This window comes from Galeopterus variegatus, unplaced genomic scaffold, assembly GCF_000696425.1.
Source record: "Galeopterus variegatus unplaced genomic scaffold, G_variegatus-3.0.2 Scaffold227, whole genome shotgun sequence".
NCBI classification, from domain to species: Eukaryota; Metazoa; Chordata; class Mammalia; order Dermoptera; family Cynocephalidae; genus Galeopterus; species Galeopterus variegatus.
Genome location: NW_007726338.1, coordinates 264517 through 273360, shown reverse-complemented (window position 1 = coordinate 273360; position 8844 = coordinate 264517). Strand labels below are relative to the sequence as shown.

At 31.7% G+C, this 8844-nt stretch overlaps 1 long non-coding RNA gene across 2 annotated transcripts in view; it reads left to right on the top strand.

The window, feature by feature from the left end:
• Positions 1-245: 245 nt before the first annotated feature.
• Positions 246-8844, top strand: part of LOC103585262 — a 31325-nt gene continuing 22726 nt past the window's right edge. The window contains exons 1-5 of one of the 2 annotated variants that reach the window (XR_550054.1): positions 246-1370; positions 1857-1970; positions 2370-2500; positions 3152-3324; positions 4563-4727. This is a non-coding gene — a long non-coding RNA (uncharacterized LOC103585262). Of the gene's footprint in view, positions 1371-1856; positions 1971-2369; positions 2501-3151; positions 4235-4562; positions 4728-8844 lie in introns of those variants that run through there. The other variant, XR_550053.1, reaches the window with a different exon arrangement.

Here is an 8844-nt window from a genome sequence, read left to right as displayed (position 1 = left end):
CTGCAATTTCAAGGGTATTAACCATAGTTTCACCTTCTCACTTATTGCTTTACATTTTATTTTTATTTAAAAAATTATGGGACTAGTATTTCATTTATAGGCTTGCAAATATTTCTAGAATCCCACCTACTGTTATATCTAAATGTATGAGGGTACTTCCAAAGTTTGTGGAAAAATAGAATTGAAAAATAGTACGCATCTTTCCATGAACTTTGTGAAGTACCCTCATATGGTAATTTTTATATTAAGTGATAAGCGGGTCTGTGACCATTTGTTTTCTAATATATTTTCAAATTTATACATCTACATAAGATGTCTATATGAGAACAGAGCTTTGGTTATGAAGTTTTTTAATTTCTCTGATAGCTTTCTAAAACTTTACTGATATTTATGTATTAGTTATGTTATATGATAATCAGACAAATATTACATACAACGTAAATTAGGGAAATTGCCTATGAGGATTCTATCCAGTATTGATGACAGTATAAATCAGTGTATGTTTTAAATGCAAATTGGCAATGACAATCAAACTGAGTATGTAAACTTTTTGAAATGTTATAATTGGCCACTGGGACTATATGTTTGAATTCTCAAAAATTTACAAAGAAAATACAGGTTGAGTATAAAAATGAAATATGAATATTAATATTAAAAGAAAAATAGTAATGAGTATAGCTAACTTAAACGTGAATGTAATTCAAACTGAAAAAATTCTGATAGGAAAGTTTTGTAGTATTTTAAATTGATTGATATTTAAAATACATCAACCAAGTTTGTTTGTTTATAGAGTATGTGCATATACCTCTTGTTTTTATAACTGAAATGTTAATGGTATAATTATAAAAATGTTAATTATACATGGGGAATGACATTCTGACAGTTAATCTCAGTGTTAATGGTACTGGTGATTATATTAACATTTTGTTTAAAACTTATATACATGTGAGTTCAAAAGGAAAAGGTTGTGTATTTACATATTTGTATATTGCTACATGAAAAAATCTAGAGTGAATGTGATTTATATGAATAGAAAATTGTATGGAAGAACATGGCAAAAATTTAAGTCTTGTGTAGACAGATGAGAGTAGAAGGACTGCTTCTACTTCATACATTTGCAATTTAAAAAGGTATTTCAGTATGGACATTTGAAGAACCAAGGAAATTGTGCCTGTTTTCATCCTTGCCTATCAACATTGTGAGAGGGTTGGGCTGTTCTATCCAACTTTATTATTTCCAGCTGCTGTTATGAATGGTTTTTGAATGATTTCATGAAGAGCACATGACATAGGCATTGGTGCAGCAGAGCCTTAACAGTGAAACAGTTTTGGATTACCCAAAGAAAGAATGGAGAAGATGGAATTTTTGAGGTAGGTTTTTCATTGACAAACAGACGAGTGAAGAAAATAGTAACTGAAACATTCTTTAAAGAGGGTAAATATTCATAGTGGCAATGCCACATTTGTGGATACTCACTAGATAAGCATAGTGCAGTGGGTATCTCTTGGGATAAGTTGGAATTATCCTTAATTTGGATATAAATGGAGAATGGATTATTGCCTTCCTTTTACAGTGGTTAAGTATGTCTGAGGGATTTAAAGTAGGTCTTTAGGTTTTTGTAGATAATTAAAAATTAGTGGGAGAAACATTTCAGTATTCCCAGCATTTGTGCTAAATGTGTGGTTCAAAATGGTCAGAAAATGTGAAAACGTTATGTTTGTGAGTAGTCGTATTTGCTGGTTCAGCTTAATTTCACTATACCCAACCAGCCTAAAATTATCCTAGTTAGTTAGTATGTTCCTTCTAGTGCTTGATTTGTATCTAACCATTGCTATATTGGATACTGTTTTTCTCAGGTGATGATGAGAGGAAAATATATTTACAGCTAACCTGAGTACAGATGAAATCTCCAGGAACATCTCCTTTACTAAGGAATCCCTTAATTTATAGGTCTTAACTGCAAATCATAGGTAAGAAGGTTCTGGTGCTGTTCGGGTGCTAAGGCTACACCTGCACTTGGAAAAATAATACTGGTTCAGACATTGTTCTTGGACATATTGGAATTTTCTTCCATGCTTAAGAATTGGTGAATGAATTGTTTTTAAAAGATATTTTAACTAATACAAAAAAGCCATGTATATATAGAATGTGTATTTTTATTTTACTTATTTATGACTAAACGTGACCAAGTGAGGTAATAAAGGAAATGACAAGTGTCTAATTATTGGAAATTATGAAATTGATAATATGTGTCTTTTCACAAATGCAGTTTTGTAATGTGATAAAGAAATTCATGAAAACCTCAAACAAGGTGCTGATATTAAAAAGTAGTGTGAATCTTACTTACAGTGTTTCTTTTTCCTTATCAGGGGATGACAGTTTCAAGGAAGGATACTTTTGTCATCTTTGTCTTTAATCCCAAGACTGGTACCTACCATCATTGAATCTACCTGTTAAGATATTCTCATTCACGTGTTCTTCACTCCTTGGCAGTATGATTGTAAGGCTGATTGACTGCTTGTTTGATTTGGGGAGGGACAAGGGTTGATATATATCCAGGTTTTCTTAAGCTTGCTGGCTTTTTGGTAGCAGCTAGTTGTCATTGAGGTCTGTTCAGGTTACATATTGCTGTGTAACATTATCCTGAAACTGGGATAAACAACAGTCATTGTGTTATGTCTGTAGATTCTGTTTGTCAGTATTTCTGATGGTGCCCAGGATGTCAGGAATTATATCTTTTCCAGAATTCCATCGTAACCTGCATATTCTTAGTATAATTACAGTTTTTTCCCCATCAAATGAGCTGAGCTCCTTTTGTTATTTTTATTGAAATGTTTAGTTATTGTTTCTTGTTTAGAAATGTATGTAGACCGCGTGTAATAATTCTACATATGAATGAATGACTTAGAGATACAGGCAAGCAAATACAAACAAAATGAGGATAATGTTGCAGATATCAGTCAATATTGGCAAGGTATAAGAATAAGGATGTATAGTATCTTGCCTTTTTATTGTTAGAAAATTTCAAAAGGAATTTTCATCCTCCTGCTCTTTTTTCGTGATAGAATGTATGTTGCATTTCATTTTCCAAAAAAAAAATCAAAAGTTTTGTTCTAAACTTTTTCCCATTTTCCCTACTGTCTCCTCTCAGGTGATGACTGAAAAGGAACCTATATGCTGAAAAGGAACCTATACCATTGTTTCTATCACCAAATTATGGGCTTCATAATGTACAGAGACTATGCACATGTGTTGCAGTGGACACTCCTTGCAGATCATAAATACTGGACTGAGAAAGCTCAGTTTTGGAAAGTGCTATAAAAGGTTTATTGAAGATAATTTTAACTAGCCATGATGATTCTTTTTATTGTTGCCATTGGACTAAATCTCAGGAGCTGGGATGATGGAGACGTTAATTGCACAGAAAAGTTCAGGATTGTAAAATTACAGGGGCTTCGTTTCAGTGCTTCAATAAGTATGAAGTGCATATATTTATAATTTCCACCTGTCACAGGGTAAATTTAAAACTAATTCTTAAAAATTTTTTTCAATAATTTTGAGGACATAGAATTATGTGAAATGGAGTATTTTTACTTTTTATTCCTTTTTAATTCTGTTCCCCAATGTTATGTGCTGTTACTGGAATTTTGTGCACTTCCTTGGGGTTTTTCATAAACAAATTGATATAAAAATAAGTTTTGGGGGGACAATACAATATATTACCTACAGATTCTCTATTTAGTGAACATGCTTATATATAAATTTGATTTTGTCCAAATGTGTTGTTGGAATAATTCCTTTGGATTGGAACTGCTAGGGCAATGTATGTACAAAATCTTACCTTTTGAGGAAATTCTCCCCTAGTTGAAGTAAGTTCCTCCAGTGTTTGAATAAGAGGCCCCCACTTCCTAAAACTGTACAAACAGTTTTAGATATCGGTATGTTTAGTTATCAATAATGTAATATTACAGATAAATTGCTTTTTTCTTCTGTTAATGTTAAGCTGTGTCATTGTCATATAGCTTTATTAGTCATTTGTGTTTTATTTTTCTCTGTTCCTTTTTTCTTTTTACTTCTATTGTATTATTGGCCCCTTTGTTATTGACTTTTGAGCTCATTTATGATTAAGGATGTTAACATTGTGTCACCCATTGCAAATGAAGTACCATGTGTTTTCGCATTTATTTTACTGTAGTGGTTTAATTTTTATTAAAACAGAATTTATGGATTGAAATATCATGTTGTGTTTTGTGGCTTTTGAGTTTGTGTTTTTCTTTAGAAACATGTTTAGTATCATACGTTTATGTATTGTCTTCTGTTTCTCATCAATTACTTTTGTCATTACTTTTATTACTGTAATGTGGTATTAATGCATTGAATACTCAAATCATTCACATTGATGTGAACAGTTGTCACTTATTTTAAATTCTACCATAATCATTTAAAAAATTTCCACATAAAATTGACCACATTTCTTTCATTTGTTACCTTCTATTGGCACTGATGATTTATAGTATCTTATCTATTCCATTGAGTTCTATCTCATTTCTCTTCTTTTTCAGAATATTCCCTGTCTGTACTCCTATTTTTTTTCTCTCAATTGACGCTTACAATTATCTTGCAAGTTGGGAAAAAATGCGGTTTTAATTTCATTTGCGTGAAATTTAATAGATTAATTAGGAGAGAATAGATCTCTTTAAAATTGAGTCTTCCTATCCAGCTGCAAGGTATGTCTTTTTAATTTTAATCAAATAATTATATTGAGATAATGTTAGTACAATTTTATTTAAAAGCTTTTTTCATTCTAGGCATTTCATGATTTTGTTAATAAGTGATTATTCACTCAGTTAACTTTCTGACATGAAAATTCGTATACCTTTTCTAATAGCATTTCATTGAATTTTTAAAATTATGGTTTTCTAAGTATTCATCATCATTTTTATTTAATCTTTATAACTTTTGATTACTAATTCTAGAATATATGGAAGTAGAAAGTATCCTTGGCTATTTGACTGTTAATATGAATCCTGAGTTTGAAGTTGTTTATGTTCATATTGGTCATTTTAGGAAACTTTCTTTTATGAAGATTTTTCACCAGATTTGATGACAGATTTAATAAAATGTCTTTTTGCATTATAGTTTTATCGTACTTCTTCTAAAATTATTGTGAGGATGAAAATGAGCTATTTCTAAAATTGAACATTCATCCATCCTGAGAATGATGTAAATTTATTTTTAAAATACATACTTTCTAATTATAGTTAGAATATTATTTGGAATTTTTGAAATGATATTTCTAAGCAAACAGCTTTATGTTTGTTATGTTTTTGTCAGGGTTTTGTATTGCTTTAATGACCGAAAATTTTTGGCATAGGTTGAACACAAGAAATATTAGTGTAATTTCTTTCACAAGTTTTTTATATTGAAATAAGTGTTGGGTTACAAAGTGTTGAAACAGTAGTATGTAGTTTCTTATTTTTTCTTCCATCTTACTCTCATATTAACATATAATTAATTATCTAAACCAGGAAACAAACATTGATATACTTGTGTTAACTGATATGCATACCTCTTTAGTATTTGCAGTGTTCGTGTAATTTTCTTGGTCCATGATTTAATGCTGAATTATTTCATGTTCTTCGTTCATCACCAGGGAGCACATATGTTGATGTTTTTACTAGTGATGTTACTTTGATTACTTTGTATTATCATTAATTAGTATCTTTTGGGGGAGGGAGATACATTGTTGTCATCGTACTTTTATTTACAAATTTCAACATGCATTGACGTCTTTTGCCTGCGATATTTACTATGATGGTGTTTACCAGATTGTGCTTTTTAAAAATTTATGTCAGCCCTGTTTGATTAATCAGAGTTAGAATTTTGTATTCTAAGGAAGAATCGTCCCTTACTTCCCATTGCATATTTTAATTATTTGTGTTAGTGTGGGCTCATCTTTATTTGATTCATTCTGTGAATTAAATTCATCAGTATAATTTTTGGTTTTGGTCAGATTGCTCCACATCCTGTCATTCAGAGCTCTCAAGTTGGCTCCTGTGTCTTTTCAGCATTTCTTTAGTCTCGAGTACTTATTTAATTTCTGGCCACACAACAGTATCAAGTTTCATTTTTTAAAAATCCTGCTCTAGTTGTATAACCTACCATTTCTCCTTGGATCCTTGGTTCATTGTGGAGAATGGTATTTAGAAAGTAAGATGGGTGCTGGGATTGTTGTACTGGGTTATTACTGCTTGTGAGCCCTTGCAGTAAATACTGAGGAAATACATGTATTTGTATTTTAAAATACAGATAACATAAAATTTACTGTTTTAGCCATTTTTAAATAAAATAACCTTTTTAAAAAAACTAATAGAAAATATGGTGGTATTAAGTCCATTCATTATTCACGTGTTAAGTGCAGTTATCACCATCATCTATGTCCAGAATTGTTCATCCTGCAAAACTGAAACTCCTTAGCTATCAGTAACTCCCTATTGCCCCTTTTCCCCAGACTCTGGCAGTCACCATTCTACTTTTTGAGTGGAGTATTAGCATTTGTCTTTTTCTGACTGCCTTATTTTACTTAGAATAATAACTTCTATATTTATCCATGTTGTAGCATTTGTCAGAATTACCTTCCTTTTATGGCTGAATAATATTCTGTTATATGTATATATCACATCTTGGTTATCCATTTATCTGTTGACGGACACTTGGGTTAATTCCTCATTTCAGATATTGGAAATAATGCTGCTGTAAACATGGATTTACAAATATCTCTTCGAGTCCATGCTTTCAGTTTAGAGTATGTACCCAAAGTGGAATTGATGGATCATATGGTGATTCTTTGAATTTTTTGAGGATCCATCATGTTGTTTTCCCATTAGCAGCTGCACCATTTTACATCCCCACCAATACTGCTTTAAATGGTTACACATCCTCAGCACTTACTAGTTTGTTTTGTTGAAAGTAGCCGTCCATATTGATGTAAGGTGTTAACTCATTGTAGTTTTTATTTGCATTTCCCTACAGATTAGTTATGTCAAGCATCTATTTATGTTCTTATTGACCATTTGTATATCTTCTTTGGTGAAATGTCTATTCAAGTTAATTTTCCTCTTTTCCAATTTGGGTGCCATTTATTTTTCTTACCTAATTGCTCTGGCTAGGACTTACAGTGTACCCTATTTAATAGAAGTAACAAAGTGGGCTTCCTTATTTTGTAACTGATATTAGATAAAAAGCATTCAGTATTTCACCATTGACAATGATGTTCACTTGGATTTTTCATGTATGACTTCTACTGTGTATATGTGGTTTCTTTCTGTTCCTAACTTGTTGAATGTTTTTATTATGAAAGGGTTTTGAATTTTGTCATGCTTTTCCCGCATCTGTTCAGATGGCAGGGTTTGTTCCCCCCCACTTAATTCTGTTAATGTGTATTCCATTGATTGATTTTTGTATGTTGAACCATCCTTGCCTTCCATGAATTAATCTTTTAATGTGATTTTGAATTGGCTTTGCTAGTATTTTATTGAGGATTTTTGCACCAATGTCTGTAAGGGATATTGGTCTGTAGTTTTTACTTTGTCTTTGTCTTTGGTATGAGGGTAATGCTGGCCCCATAAAATGAGTTTAGATGTGTTCTCTCCTTGAATTTTTAGAAAAGTTTGAGAAGTATTGATGTTAGATCTTTAAATATTTGGTGGAATTCTCCAGTGAAGCCATCAGGTCCAGGCTTTTCTTTGTTGGGAGATTTTTTCCATTACTGATTTAGTCCCCATACTAATTACAGGTCTTTTAACATTTTCTATTTATTTATGGTTTAGGCTTGGTAGATTTTGTGTTTGTAAAAATTGGTCAATTTCACGTAGGTTATCCAATTTCGTGATGCACAATGCCTTATATTATTCTTATAATCCTTTATATTTCTGTAGAATCAGTTAATGATAATTTCATTTATGATTCAGTGTTATGATTCATTTCTAGTTTTGCTAATTTGAGCACGTTCTTATTTTTTAGTTCGTCTAGCTGTCAAATTTTAGTTGTTTTTTTTTTTTGAACGAACATTTGATTTTGCTAATTATTTTCTCTATTTTGTACATCTCTGCTCCAATCTTTATTGCTTCCTTTTTCTCACTTTGTGTTTGTTGTTTCTCTAATTCCATTCATTTGTTGGGTTTTTTTTTTTTTTTTTTTTTTTTGGCCAGTAAGGGGAATCGCAACCCTTGGCACAATGTGGTCCGCACCACACTCAGCCAGTGAGTGCACCGGCCATCCCTATATAGGATCCGAACCCTGTGGCCTAGGCGCTCCCAGCGCCACACTCTCCCAAGTGAGCCACCAGGCTGGCCCTAATTCCTTCATTTGTAATAAGTTAGTTTGTTGATTTGAAATTTTGTAATGTTAGTATTTATGGATATAAATTTCTCTCTCTGCAATGGTTTCATTGTGTTCCACAGTTTTATTATGGTGTATTTTTATTTTCATTCATGTCCAACTATTTTTTAATTTTCTTTTTCACCTTTTCTTTGATAACAGTGGTTTAGGAGTGTGTTTTCTCATTTCTACAAATTTGTGAGTTTTCCGGGGTTTCCTTTCCTTCTGTTATTGATTTCTAATTCCTTGTAGTCAGAGAAGATACTTTATCTGTCTTTTAAATCTATTGAAACTGAATTTGTGAACTTACTGGGTCTTTTCAGGAAAATGCCCCTTGTGCACTTGAGGGGAACATGTATTCTGTTGTTTGTAGATTATTGTGTATGTCTGTTACATATATTTGCTTTATTGTGTTGTTCCAGTCTTCTCTTAATTATTTTCTCTGTTGTTCTACTTGAGAGTAGG